This window comes from Pristis pectinata, chromosome 44, assembly GCF_009764475.1.
Source record: "Pristis pectinata isolate sPriPec2 chromosome 44, sPriPec2.1.pri, whole genome shotgun sequence".
Classification (NCBI taxonomy): domain Eukaryota; kingdom Metazoa; phylum Chordata; class Chondrichthyes; order Rhinopristiformes; family Pristidae; genus Pristis; species Pristis pectinata.
The window spans coordinates 3672053-3687035 of NC_067447.1; positions in this window are offsets into that span (position 1 = coordinate 3672053).

Sequence of the window (14983 nt, forward strand, 5' to 3'; positions counted from 1 at the left end):
TTATGTATGTCACCACGCTGAGTAGTTTGATAACAATAATTTGATTGTAGAACTTAACCCCGAACACTTAAATGCCGACGTATCAGAAATTTTCAAATTCCATGAAATGGCTTTTGGAATGGAGAGAGCATCAATTCTTTCATTTGCTCGTCTCAACACGTAACCTCAGCAGGAATTTGCGGACAGTAACTTTAGGTTATGTATTTCATGATGCTGAGTGGTTTGGTTACATTTATTTAATCGTGTAACTTAGCCCCAAACAGTTAAATGCAAATGTACCAGAATACTTCCAAATTGTCTGAAACAGGGATTTGAATGGAAAATGCATCAATTCATTCATTTGCCATTATCTTGTGGAAAACATCTTTATGTTAGGTATTTCAGGACACTAAGTATTTGGGCAACATTAATTTTATTCTGAGTACATTGGTAAAATTAATTTCTTTGCGGAACAACCCTGAACAGTTAAATGCAGAAGTATCACAAATCTTGCAAAATTGTCTTAAGCAGTGTCCTGAATGGAGAGACCATCAGTTCTTTCATTTGACAGTTTCTACACTTCACCTATGTAGTATCTTGTGGAAATAACATTATCTTATGCATTTCATGACGCTGAGTAATTTGGTAACATTTATTTGAAAGTTAACCTGAACACTCAACAGTTAAACTCAGATGGATCAGAATACATTGAAAATGTCTGAATAGCGTTATGAATGGAGAAAGCATCTATTCTTTCATTTGCCAGTTTCAACATGAAACCTATGGAGTAACTTGTGGAAAACAACTTTCTCTTATGTATGTCACGACGCTGAGTAGTTTGGTAATATTCAGTTGATTGTAGAACTTAATCCTGAACACTTAAATGCAGACGTGTCACAAATTTGCAAAGTCTCAGAAACTGCTTTTGGAATGGGGAAAGCATCAATTCTTTCATTTGCCAGTTTCAAGACTTAACCTATGTAGTATCTTGTGGAAAACAACTCTGTGGTATGTACTTCATCATGCTGAGCAGCTTGGTTTCATTAATTTGAATCTACAACTTAACCCTGAACGGTTAAATACAGATGTATCACAAATCTGCATATTGTCCGTAAGATCCTTTTGAACGGAGAAAGCATCAATTCGTTCATTTGCTACTTTCTACACAACCTATTTAGTAACTTGTGTAAAACAACTTTGTGTAATGTATTTCATGACGCTGAGGAGTTTGGTAAGATTCAATTGATTGTAGAAGTTAATCCCGAACTGCTAAATGCAGATGTATCACAAAAATTGAAAATTGTCTGAACAGCGTTTTGAATGAAGAAAGCATCAATTCTTTCATTTGCCAGTTTCTCCACTTAACCTATTTAGTATCTTGTGCAAAACAACTTTCTCTTATGTATTTCATGACTCTGAGTGGTTTGGCAACATTAATTTGATTGTAGATCTTAACATTGAGCAATTCAATGCAGATGGATCATAAAATTTGCATTCTGTCTGAACAGCGTTTTGAATGGAGAAGGCATCAATTCTTTCATTTGCCAGTTTCTCCACTTAACCGATTTAGTATCTTGTGGAAAACAACTTTCTCTTATGGTTTTCGTGACTCTGAGGAGTTTGGCAACATTAATCTGATTGTTGAACTTAACATTGAACAGATAAAAGCAGATGGATCATAAAATTTGCAAATCGCCTGAACAACGCTTTGAATGGGGAAAGCATCAACTCTTTCATTTGCAAGTTTCAGCACGTAACCTCTGCAGGAAGTTGCGGAAAGCAACTTTCTGATATGTATTTCATGATGATGAAGTGTTTGGTAACATTTATTCAATTAACTTATCGCCAAGCAGTTAAATGCAAAAGTATCAGAATACTTCCAAATTGTATGAAACAAGTCTTGGAATTGAGAAAGCATCAATTCATTCATATCCAGTTTCTACATATAACCGATGTAGTATCTTGTGGAAAACAACTTAATTTTACGTGTTTGATGACGCTGAATAGTTTGGTAACATTAATTTGATTGTACAACTTAAGCCAGAGCAGAAAAACGCAGAGGTATCACAAATTTGCAAAGTGTCTGAAACAGCGCTTTGAATGGGAAAGCATCAACTCCGTCATTGGACAGTTGCTACTCTTAACTGAAGTAGTAACTTGTGGAAAACAACTTTCACTTATGTACTTCATGACGCTGAGTATATTGTCAAAATTAATTTAATTCTACAACTTAAGCCTGAACATGTTTAATGCAGATGGATTACCAAACTGGCAAATTGTTTGAAACAGCGTTTTGAATAGGAGAAAGCATCAACTCTTTCATTTGACAGTTTGTATACATAACATATGTAGTTTCTTTGGAAAACAACTTTATGTTATGCATGTCATGAAGCTGAGTAGTTTGCTATCATTTATTTGATTGTAGAGCTGAACCCTGAACAGTTAAGGCAGATGTATAAGAATACTTCGAAAATGTCTGAAATAGCGTTATGAATGGAGAAAGCATGTATTCTTTCATTTACCAGTTTCAACACTTAACCTATGGATTAATTTGTGGAAAAAAACTTTGCCTTATGTATTTAATGAAGCTGAGTTGTTTTGGTGACATTAATTTGATTGTAGAACTTAACCCTGAAAAGTTAAAAGCAGACGAATGTCAAACTTGCCAATTCTCTGAAACAGCTTTTGGAACGTGGAAAACATCAATTCTTCATTTGCGAGTTTCTACACGTAACCAATGTAGAAACTTGAGGAAAGCAACTTTATGATATGCATTTCATGATGCTTAGTTTGGTAACATTTATTTAATTGTGTAACATAACCCCAAACAGTTAAATGCAAATGTTCAGAATACTTTCAAATTGTCTGAAACAGGTTTTCGAAAGGATAAAGCATCAATTCATTAATTTCCGAGTTTTTACACTTAACCTATTTAGTATCTTGTGGAAAACAACTTAATCTTATGTATTTGATTACACTGAGGAGTTTGTTAAGATTAATTTGATGGTACAGCTTAAAGCTGAACAAGTAAACGCAGATGTATCTTTAATTTGCAAATTGTCTGAAACAGTGTTTTGAATGGGAAAGCATCTACTCCGTCATTGGACAGTTTCTACTCTTAACTTATGTAGTATCTCGTAGGAAACAACTTTCCCTTACGCATCATTTCTTTCAATTGCCTGTTTCTACTCTTATCCTATGTAGGAAATGGAGTGAAACAACTTGATGTTACGCATTTCATTCCGCTGAGCACTTTGGTAAAATTAATTTGTTTGCACAACTTAAGCCCGAACAGTTAAATGCAGAAGTAGCAAAAAACTTACAAAATGTCTGAAACATAGTTCCGAAGGAGAAAGCATCTATTCTTTTTTTTTGTCAGTTTCTATACTTAACGTATGTAGTATCTTGTGGAAAAGAACGTTGTGTGATGTATTTGATGACGCTGAGCAGTTTTGCAACATTTATTTAATTGTGAAACTTAACCCCAAATGGTAAATACGTTCGTTTCACAAACCTTGCAAATTGTCCGAAACAGCTTTTTGAACGGAGAAAGCATCATTTCATTCATTTACCACTTTCTCCACTTAACTTATCTAGCAACTTGGGTAAAACAACTTTGTGTTATGTATTTCATGACGCTGAGTAGTTTGGTACCATTAATTTGATTGCAGAGCTGAACCCTGAACAGTTAAACGCAGCTTGTATAACAAAACTTGCAAATTGTTTGAAACATCGTCGTGAATTCAAAAAGCTTCAATTCATTCATTTGCCATTTTCCACCCTTAACCTATGTAGTAAGTTGAAGCAAACAACATCATGTTTTGTAGTTCATGAGGCTGAGTAGTTTGGCATCATTCATTTCATTCTACAGATTAATCGGGAACAGGTAAATGCAAATGTATCAGAATACTGCCAAATTCTTTGAAATAGCGTTTTGAATGATGAGACCATCAATTCTCTTATTTGTCAGTTGCTGCACTTAACATATGTAGTAACTTGTGGAAGACAAAGTTTCTCTTATGTATGTCACCGACGCTGAGTAGTCTGATAACAATAATTTGATTGTAGAACTTAACCCCGAACACTTAAATGCCGACGGATAAGAAATTTTCAAATTCCATGAAATGGCTTTTGGAATGGAGAGAGCATCAATTCTTTCATTTGCTCGTCTCAACACGTAACTACTGCAGGAATTTGCGGACAGTAACTTTAGGTTATGTATTTCATGATGCTGAGTGGTTTGGTTACATTTATTTAATCGTGTAACTTAGCCCCAAACAGTTAAATGCAAATGTACCAGAATACTTCCAAATTGTCTGAAACAGGGATTTGAATGGAAAATGCATCAATTCATTCATTTGCCATTATCTTGTGGAAAACATCTTTATGTTAGGTATTTCAGGACACTAAGTATTTGGGCAACATTAATTTTATTCTGAGTACATTGGTAAAATTAATTTCTTTGCGGAACAACCCTGAACAGTTAAATGCAGAAGTATCACAAATCTTGCAAAATTGTCTTAAGCAGTGTCCTGAATGGAGAAACCATCAGTTCTTTCATTTGACAGTTTCTACACTTCACCTATGTAGTATCTTGTGGAAATAACTTTATCTTATGCATTTCATGACGCTGAGTAATTTGGTAACATTTATTTGAAAGTTAACCTGAACACTCAACAGTTAAACTCAGATGGATCAGAATACATTGAAAATGTCTGAATAGCGTTATGAATGGAGAAAGCATCTATTCTTTCATTTGCCAGTTTCAACATGAAACCTATGGAGTAACTTGTGGAAAACAACTTTCTCTTATGTATGTCACGACGCTGAGTAGTTTGGTAATATTCAGTTGATTGTAGAACTTAATCCTGAACACTTAAATGCAGACGTGTCACAAATTTGCAAAGTCTCAGAAACTGCTTTTGGAATGGGGAAAGCATCAATTCTTTCATTTGCCAGTTTCAAGACTTAACCTATGTAGTATCTTGTGGAAAACAACTCTGTGGTATGTACTTCATCATGCTGAGCAGTTTGGTTTCATTAATTTGAACCTACAACTTAACCCTGAACGGTTAAATACAGATGTATCACAAATCTGCATATTGTCCGAAAGATCCTTTTGAACGGAGAAAGCATCAATTCGTTCATTTGCTACTTTCTACACAACCTATTTAGTAACTTGTGTAAAACAACTTTGTGTAATGTATTTCATGACGCTGAGGAGTTTGGTAAGATTCAATTGATTGTAGAAGTTAATCCCGAACTGCTAAATGCAGATGTATCACAAAAATTGAAAATTGTCTGAACAGCGTTTTGAATGAAGAAAGCATCAATTCTTTCATTTGCCAGTTTCTCCACTTAACCTATTTAGTATCTTGTGGCAAAACAACTTTCTCTTATGTATCTCCTGACTCTGAGTGGTTTGGCAACATTAATTTGATTGTAGATCTTAACATTGAGCAATTCAATGCAGATGGATCATAAAATTTGCATTCTGTCTGAACAGCGTTTTGAATGGAGAAGGCATCAATTCTTTCATTTGCCAGTTTCTCCACTTAACCGATTTAGTATCTTGTGGAAAACAACTTTCTCTTATGGTTTTCGTGACTCTGAGGAGTTTGGCAACATTAATCTGATTGTTGAACTTAACATTGAACAGATAAAAGCAGATGGATCATAAAATTTGCAAATCGCCTGAACAACGCTTTGAATGGGGAAAGCATCAACTCTTTCATTTGCAAGTTTCAGCACGTAACCTCTGCAGGAAGTTGCGGAAAGCAACTTTCTGATATGTATTTCATGATGCTGAAGTGTTTGGTAACATTTATTCAATTAACTTATCGCCAAGCAGTTAAATGCAAAAGTATCAGAATACTTCCAAATTGTATGAAACAAGTCTTGGAATGGAGAACGCATCAATTCATTCATTTCCCAGTTTCTACATATAACCGATGTAGTATCTTGTGGAAAACAACTTAAGTTTACGTGTTTGATGACGCTGAATAGTTTGGTAACATTAATTTGATTGTACAACTTAAGCCAGAGCAGAAAAACGCAGAGGTATCACAAATTTGCAAAGTGTCTGAAACAGCGCTTTGAATGGGAAAGCATCAACTCCGTCATTGGACAGTTGCTACTCTTAACTGAAGTAGTAACTTGTGGAAAACAACTTTCACTTATGTACTTCATGACGCTGAGTATATTGTCAAAATTAATTTAATTCTACAACTTAAGCCTGAACAGTTTAATGCAGATGGATTACCAAACTGGCAAATTGTTTGAAACAGCGTTTTGAATAGAGAAAGCATCAACTCTTTCATTTGACAGTTTGTATACATAACATATGTAGTTTCTTTGAAAAACAACTTTATGTTATGCATGTCATGAAGCTGAGTAGTTTGCTATCATTTATTTGATTGTAGAGCTGAACCCTGAACAGTTAAGGCAGATGTATAAGAATACTTCGAAAATGTCTGAAATAGCGTTATGAATGGAGAAAGCATGTATTCTTTCATTTACCAGTTTCAACACTTAACCTATGGATAAATTTGTGGAAAAAAACTTTGCCTTATGTATTTAATGAAGCTGAGTTGTTTTGGTGACATTAATTTGATTGTAGAACTTAACCCTGAAAAGTTAAAAGCAGACGAATGTCAAACTTGCCAATTCTCTGAAACAGCTTTTGGAACGTGGAAAACATCAATTCTTCATTTGCGAGTTTCTACACGTAACCAATGTAGAAACTTGAGGAAAGCAACTTTATGATATGCATTTCATGATGCTTAGTTTGGTAACATTTATTTAATTGTGTAACATAACCCCAAACAGTTAAATGCAAATGTTCAGAATACTTTCAAATTGTCTGAAACAGGTTTTCGAAAGGATAAAGCATCAATTCATTAATTTCCGAGTTTTTACACTTAACCTATTTAGTATCTTGTGGAAAACAACTTAATCTTATGTATTTGATTACACTGAGGAGTTTGTTAAGATTAATTTGATGGTACAGCTTAAAGCTGAACAAGTAAACGCAGATGTATCTTTAATTTGCAAATTGTCTGAAACAGTGTTTTGAATGGGAAAGCATCTACTCCGTCATTGGACAGTTTCTACTCTTAACTTATGTAGTATCTCGTAGGAAACAACTTTCCCTTACGCATCATTTCTTTCAATTGCCTGTTTCTACTCTTATCCTATGTAGGAAATGGAGTGAAACAACTTGATGTTACGCATTTCATTCCGCTGAGCACTTTGGTAAAATTAATTTGTTTGCACAACTTAAGCCCGAACAGTTAAATGCAGAAGTAGCAAAAAACTTACAAAATGTCTGAAACATAGTTCCGAAGGAGAAAGCATCTATTCTTTTTTTTGTCAGTTTCTATACTTAACGTATGTAGTATCTTGTGGAAAAGAACGTTGTGTGATGTATTTGATGACGCTGAGCAGTTTTGCAACATTTATTTAATTGTGAAACTTAACCCCAAATGGTAAATACGTTCGTTTCACAAACCTTGCAAATTGTCCGAAACAGCTTTTTGAACGGAGAAAGCATCATTTCATTCATTTACCACTTTCTCCACTTAACTTATCTAGCAACTTGGGTAAAACAACTTTGTGTTATGTATTTCATGACGCTGAGTAGTTTGGTACCATTAATTTGATTTCAGAGCTGAACCCTGAACAGTTAAACGCAGCTGTATAACAAAACTTGCAAATTGTTTGAAACATCGTCGTGAATTCAAAAGCTTCAATTCATTCATTTGCCATTTTCCACCCTTAACCTATGTAGTAAGTTGAAGCAAACAACATCATGTTTTGTAGTTCATGAGGCTGAGTAGTTTGGCATCATTCATTTGATTCTACAGATTAATCGGGAACAGGTAAATGCAAATGTATCAGAATACTGCCAAATTCTTTGAAATAGCGTTTTGAATGATGAGACCATCAATTCTCTTATTTGTCAGTTGCTGCACTTAACATATGTAGTAACTTGTGGAAGACAAATTTCTCTTATGTATGTCACGACGCTGAGTAGTCTGATAACAATAATTTGATTGTAGAACTTAACCCCGAACACTTAAATGCCGACGGATAAGAAATTTTCAAATTCCATGAAATGGCTTTTGGAATGGAGAGAGCATCAATTCTTTCATTTGCTCGTCTCAACACGTAACTACTGCAGGAATTTGCGGACAGTAACTTTAGGTTATGTATTTCATGATGCTGAGTGGTTTGGTTACATCTATTTAATCGTGTAACTTAGCCCCAAACAGTTAAATGCAAATGTATCAGAATACTTCCAAATTGTCTGAAAGAGGGTTTTGAATGGAAAATGCATCAATTCATTCATTTGCCATTATCTTGTGGAAAACATCTTTATGTTAGGTATTTCTGGACACTAAGTATTTGGGCAACATTAATTTTATTCTGAGTACATGGGTAAAATTAATTTCTTTGCGGAACAACCCTGAACAGTTAAATGCAGAAGTATCACAAATCTTGCAAAATTGTCTTAAGCAGTGTCGTGAATGGAGAGACCATCAGTTCTTTCATTTGACAGTTTCTACACTTCACCTATGTAGTATCTTGTGGAAATAACTTTATCTTATGCATTTCATGACGCTGAGTAATTTGGTAACATTTATTTGAAAGTTAACCTGAACACTCAACAGTTAAACTCAGATGGATCAGAATACATTGAAAATGTCTGAATAGCGTTATGAATGGAGAAAGCATCTATTCTTTCATTTGCCAGTTTCAACATGAAACCTATGGAGTAACTTGTGGAAAACAACTTTCTCTTATGTATGTCACGACGCTGAGTAGTTTGGTAATATTCAGTTGATTGTAGAACTTAATCCTGAACACTTAAATCCAGACGTGTCACAAATTTGCAAAGTCTCAGAAACTGCTTTTGGAATGGGGAAAGCATCAATTCTTTCATTTGCCAGTTTCAAGACTTAACCTATGTAGTATCTTGTGGAAAACAACTCTGTGGTATGTACTTCATCATGCTGAGCAGCTCGGTTTCATTAATTTGATTCTACAACTTAACCCTGAACGGTTAAATACAGATGTATCACAAATCTGCATATTGTCCGTAAGATCCTTTTGAACGGAGAAAGCATCAATTCGTTCATTTGCTACTTTCTACACAACCTATTTAGTAACTTGTGTAAAACAACTTTGTGTAATGTATTTCATGACGCTGAGGAGTTTGGTAAGATTCAATTGATTGTAGAAGTTAATCCCGAACTGCTAAATGCAGATGTATCACAAAAATTGAAAATTGTCTGAACAGCGTTTTGAATGAAGAAAGCATCAATTCTTTCATTTGCCAGTTTCTCCACTTAACCTATTTAGTATCTTGTGCAAAACAACTTTCTCTTATGTATTTCATGACTCTGAGTGGTTTGGCAACATTAATTTGATTGTAGATCTTAACATTGAGCAATTCAATGCAGATGGATCATAAAATTTGCATTCTGTCTGAACAGCGTTTTGAATGGAGAAGGCATCAATTCTTTCATTTGCCAGTTTCTCCACTTAACCGATTTAGTATCTTGTGGAAAACAACTTTCTCTTATGGTTTTCGTGACTCTGAGGAGTTTGGCAACATTAATCTGATTGTTGAACTTAACATTGAACAGATAAAAGCAGATGGATCATAAAATTTGCAAATCGCCTGAACAACGCTTTGAATGGGGAAAGCATCAACTCTTTCATTTGCAAGTTTCAGCACGTAACCTCTGCAGGAAGTTGCGGAAAGCAACTTTCTGATATGTATTTCATGATGCTGAAGTGTTTGGTAACATTTATTCAATTAACTTATCGCCAAGCAGTTAAATGCAAAAGTATCAGAATACTTCCAAATTGTATGAAACAAGTCTTGGAATGGAGAACGCATCAATTCATTCATTTCCCAGTTTCTACATATAACCGATGTAGTATCTTGTGGAAAACAACTTAAGTTTACGTGTTTGATGACGCTGAATAGTTTGGTAACATTAATTTGATTGTACAACTTAAGCCAGAGCAGAAAAACGCAGAGGTATCACAAATTTGCAAAGTGTCTGAAACAGCGCTTTGAATGGGAAAGCATCAACTCCGTCATTGGACAGTTGCTACTCTTAACTGAAGTAGTAACTTGTGGAAAACAACTTTCACTTATGTACTTCATGACGCTGAGTATATTGTCAAAATTAATTTAATTCTACAACTTAAGCCTGAACTGTTTAATGCAGATGGATTACCAAACTGGCAAATTGTTTGAAACAGCGTTTTGAATAGAGAAAGCATCAACTCTTTCATTTGACAGTTTGTATACATAACATATGTAGTTTCTTTGGAAAACAACTTTATGTTATGCATGTCATGAAGCTGAGTAGTTTGCTATCATTTATTTGATTGTAGAGCTGAACCCTGAACAGTTAAGGCAGATGTATAAGAATACTTCGAAAATGTCTGAAATAGCGTTATGAATGGAGAAAGCATGTATTCTTTCATTTACCAGTTTCAACACTTAACCTATGGATTAATTTGTGGAAAAAAACTTTGCCTTATGTATTTAATGAAGCTGAGTTGTTTTGGTGACATTAATTTGATTGTAGAACTTAACCCTGAAAAGTTAAAAGCAGACGAATGTCAAACTTGCCAATTCTCTGAAACAGCTTTTGGAACGTGGAAAACATCAATTCTTCATTTGCGAGTTTCTACACGTAACCAATGTAGAAACTTGAGGAAAGCAACTTTATGATATGCATTTCATGATGCTTAGTTTGGTAACATTTATTTAATTGTGTAACATAACCCCAAACAGTTAAATGCAAATGTTCAGAATACTTTCAAATTGTCTGAAACAGGTTTTCGAAAGGATAAAGCATCAATTCATTAATTTCCGAGTTTTTACACTTAACCTATTTAGTATCTTGTGGAAAACAACTTAATCTTATGTATTTGATTACACTGAGGAGTTTGTTAAGATTAATTTGATGGTACAGCTTAAAGCTGAACAAGTAAACGCAGATGTATCTTTAATTTGCAAATTGTCTGAAACAGTGTTTTGAATGGGAAAGCATCTACTCCGTCATTGGACAGTTTCTACTCTTAACTTATGTAGTATCTCGTAGGAAACAACTTTCCCTTACGCATCATTTCTTTCAATTGCCTGTTTCTACTCTTATCCTATGTAGGAAATGGAGTGAAACAACTTGATGTTACGCATTTCATTCCGCTGAGCACTTTGGTAAAATTAATTTGTTTGCACAACTTAAGCCCGAACAGTTAAATGCAGAAGTAGCAAAAAACTTACAAAATGTCTGAAACATAGTTCCGAAGGAGAAAGCATCTATTCTTTTTTTTGTCAGTTTCTATACTTAACGTATGTAGTATCTTGTGGAAAAGAACGTTGTGTGATGTATTTGATGACGCTGAGCAGTTTTGCAACATTTATTTAATTGTGAAACTTAACCCCAAATGGTAAATACGTTCGTTTCACAAACCTTGCAAATTGTCCGAAACAGCTTTTTGAACGGAGAAAGCATCATTTCATTCATTTACCACTTTCTCCACTTAACTTATCTAGCAACTTGGGTAAAACAACTTTGTGTTATGTATTTCATGACGCTGAGTAGTTTGGTACCATTAATTTGATTTCAGAGCTGAACCCTGAACAGTTAAACGCAGCTGTATAACAAAACTTGCAAATTGTTTGAAACATCGTCGTGAATTCAAAAAGCTTCAATTCATTCATTTGCCATTTTCCACCCTTAACCTATGTAGTAAGTTGAAGCAAACAACATCATGTTTTGTAGTTCATGAGGCTGAGTAGTTTGGCATCATTCATTTGATTCTACAGATTAATCGGGAACAGGTAAATGCAAATGTATCAGAATACTGCCAAATTCTTTGAAATAGCGTTTTGAATGATGAGACCATCAATTCTCTTATTTGTCAGTTGCTGCACTTAACATATGTAGTAACTTGTGGAAGACAAATTTCTCTTATGTATGTCACGACGCTGAGTAGTCTGATAACAATAATTTGATTGTAGAACTTAACCCCGAACACTTAAATGCCGACGGATAAGAAATTTTCAAATTCCATGAAATGGCTTTTGGAATGGAGAGAGCATCAATTCTTTCATTTGCTCGTCTCAACACGTAACTACTGCAGGAATTTGCGGACAGTAACTTTAGGTTATGTATTTCATGATGCTGAGTGGTTTGGTTACATTTATTTAATCGTGTAACTTAGCCCCAAACAGTTAAATGCAAATGTACCAGAATACTTCCAAATTGTCTGAAACAGGGATTTGAATGGAAAATGCATCAATTCATTCATTTGCCATTATCTTGTGGAAAACATCTTTATGTTAGGTATTTCAGGACACTAAGTATTTGGGCAACATTAATTTTATTCTGAGTACATTGGTAAAATTAATTTCTTTGCGGAACAACCCTGAACAGTTAAATGCAGAAGTATCACAAATCTTGCAAAATTGTCTTAAGCAGTGTCCTGAATGGAGAAACCATCAGTTCTTTCATTTGACAGTTTCTACACTTCACCTATGTAGTATCTTGTGGAAATAACTTTATCTTATGCATTTCATGACGCTGAGTAATTTGGTAACATTTATTTGAAAGTTAACCTGAACACTCAACAGTTAAACTCAGATGGATCAGAATACATTGAAAATGTCTGAATAGCGTTATGAATGGAGAAAGCATCTATTCTTTCATTTGCCAGTTTCAACATGAAACCTATGGAGTAACTTGTGGAAAACAACTTTCTCTTATGTATGTCACGACGCTGAGTAGTTTGGAAATATTCAGTTGATTGTAGAACTTAATCCTGAACACTTAAATGCAGACGTGTCACAAATTTGCAAAGTCTCAGAAACTGCTTTTGGAATGGGGAAAGCATCAATTCTTTCATTTGCCAGTTTCAAGACTTAACCTATGTAGTATCTTGTGGAAAACAACTCTGTGGTATGTACTTCATCATGCTGAGCAGTTTGGTTTCATTAATTTGAACCTACAACTTAACCCTGAACGGTTAAATACAGATGTATCACAAATCTGCATATTGTCCGAAAGATCCTTTTGAACGGAGAAAGCATCAATTCGTTCATTTGCTACTTTCTACACAACCTATTTAGTAACTTGTGTAAAACAACTTTGTGTAATGTATTTCATGACGCTGAGGAGTTTGGTAAGATTCAATTGATTGTAGAAGTTAATCCCGAACTGCTAAATGCAGATGTATCACAAAAATTGAAAATTGTCTGAACAGCGTTTTGAATGAAGAAAGCATCAATTCTTTCATTTGCCAGTTTCTCCACTTAACCTATTTAGTATCTTGTGGAAAACAACTTTCTCTTATGTATCTCATGACTCTGAGTGGTTTGGCAACATTAATTTGATTGTAGATCTTAACATTGAGCAATTCAATGCAGATGGATCATAAAATTTGCATTCTGTCTGAACAGCGTTTTGAATGGAGAAGGCATCAATTCTTTCATTTGCCAGTTTCTCCACTTAACCGATTTAGTATCTTGTGGAAAACAACTTTCTCTTATGGTTTTCGTGACTCTGAGGAGTTTGGCAACATTAATCTGATTGTTGAACTTAACATTGAACAGATAAAAGCAGATGGATCATAAAATTTGCAAATCGCCTGAACAACGCTTTGAATGGGGAAAGCATCAACTCTTTCATTTGCAAGTTTCAGCACGTAACCTCTGCAGGAAGTTGCGGAAAGCAACTTTCTGATATGTATTTCATGATGCTGAAGTGTTTGGTAACATTTATTCAATTAACTTATCGCCAAGCAGTTAAATGCAAAAGTATCAGAATACTTCCAAATTGTATGAAACAAGTCTTGGAATGGAGAACGCATCAATTCATTCATTTCCCAGTTTCTACATATAACCGATGTAGTATCTTGTGGAAAACAACTTAAGTTTACGTGTTTGATGACGCTGAATAGTTTGGTAACATTAATTTGATTGTACAACTTAAGCCAGAGCAGAAAAACGCAGAGGTATCACAAATTTGCAAAGTGTCTGAAACAGCGCTTTGAATGGGAAAGCATCAACTCCGTCATTGGACAGTTGCTACTCTTAACTGAAGTAGTAACTTGTGGAAAACAACTTTCACTTATGTACTTCATGACGCTGAGTATATTGTCAAAATTAATTTAATTCTACAACTTAAGCCTGAACAGTTTAATGCAGATGGATTACCAAACTGGCAAATTGTTTGAAACAGCGTTTTGAATAGAGAAAGCATCAACTCTTTCATTTGACAGTTTGTATACATAACATATGTAGTTTCTTTGAAAAACAACTTTATGTTATGCATGTCATGAAGCTGAGTAGTTTGCTATCATTTATTTGATTGTAGAGCTGAACCCTGAACAGTTAAGGCAGATGTATAAGAATACTTCGAAAATGTCTGAAATAGCGTTATGAATGGAGAAAGCATGTATTCTTTCATTTACCAGTTTCAACACTTAACCTATGGATAAATTTGTGGAAAAAAACTTTGCCTTATGTATTTAATGAAGCTGAGTTGTTTTGGTGACATTAATTTGATTGTAGAACTTAACCCTGAAAAGTTAAAAGCAGACGAATGTCAAACTTGCCAATTCTCTGAAACAGCTTTTGGAACGTGGAAAACATCAATTCTTCATTTGCGAGTTTCTACACGTAACCAATGTAGAAACTTGAGGAAAGCAACTTTATGATATGCATTTCATGATGCTTAGTTTGGTAACATTTATTTAATTGTGTAACATAACCCCAAACAGTTAAATGCAAATGTTCAGAATACTTTCAAATTGTCTGAAACAGGTTTTCGAAAGGATAAAGCATCAATTCATTAATTTCCGAGTTTTTACACTTAACCTATTTAGTATCTTGTGGAAAACAACTTAATCTTATGTATTTGATTACACTGAGGAGTTTGTTAAGATTAATTTGATGGTACAGCTTAAAGCTGAA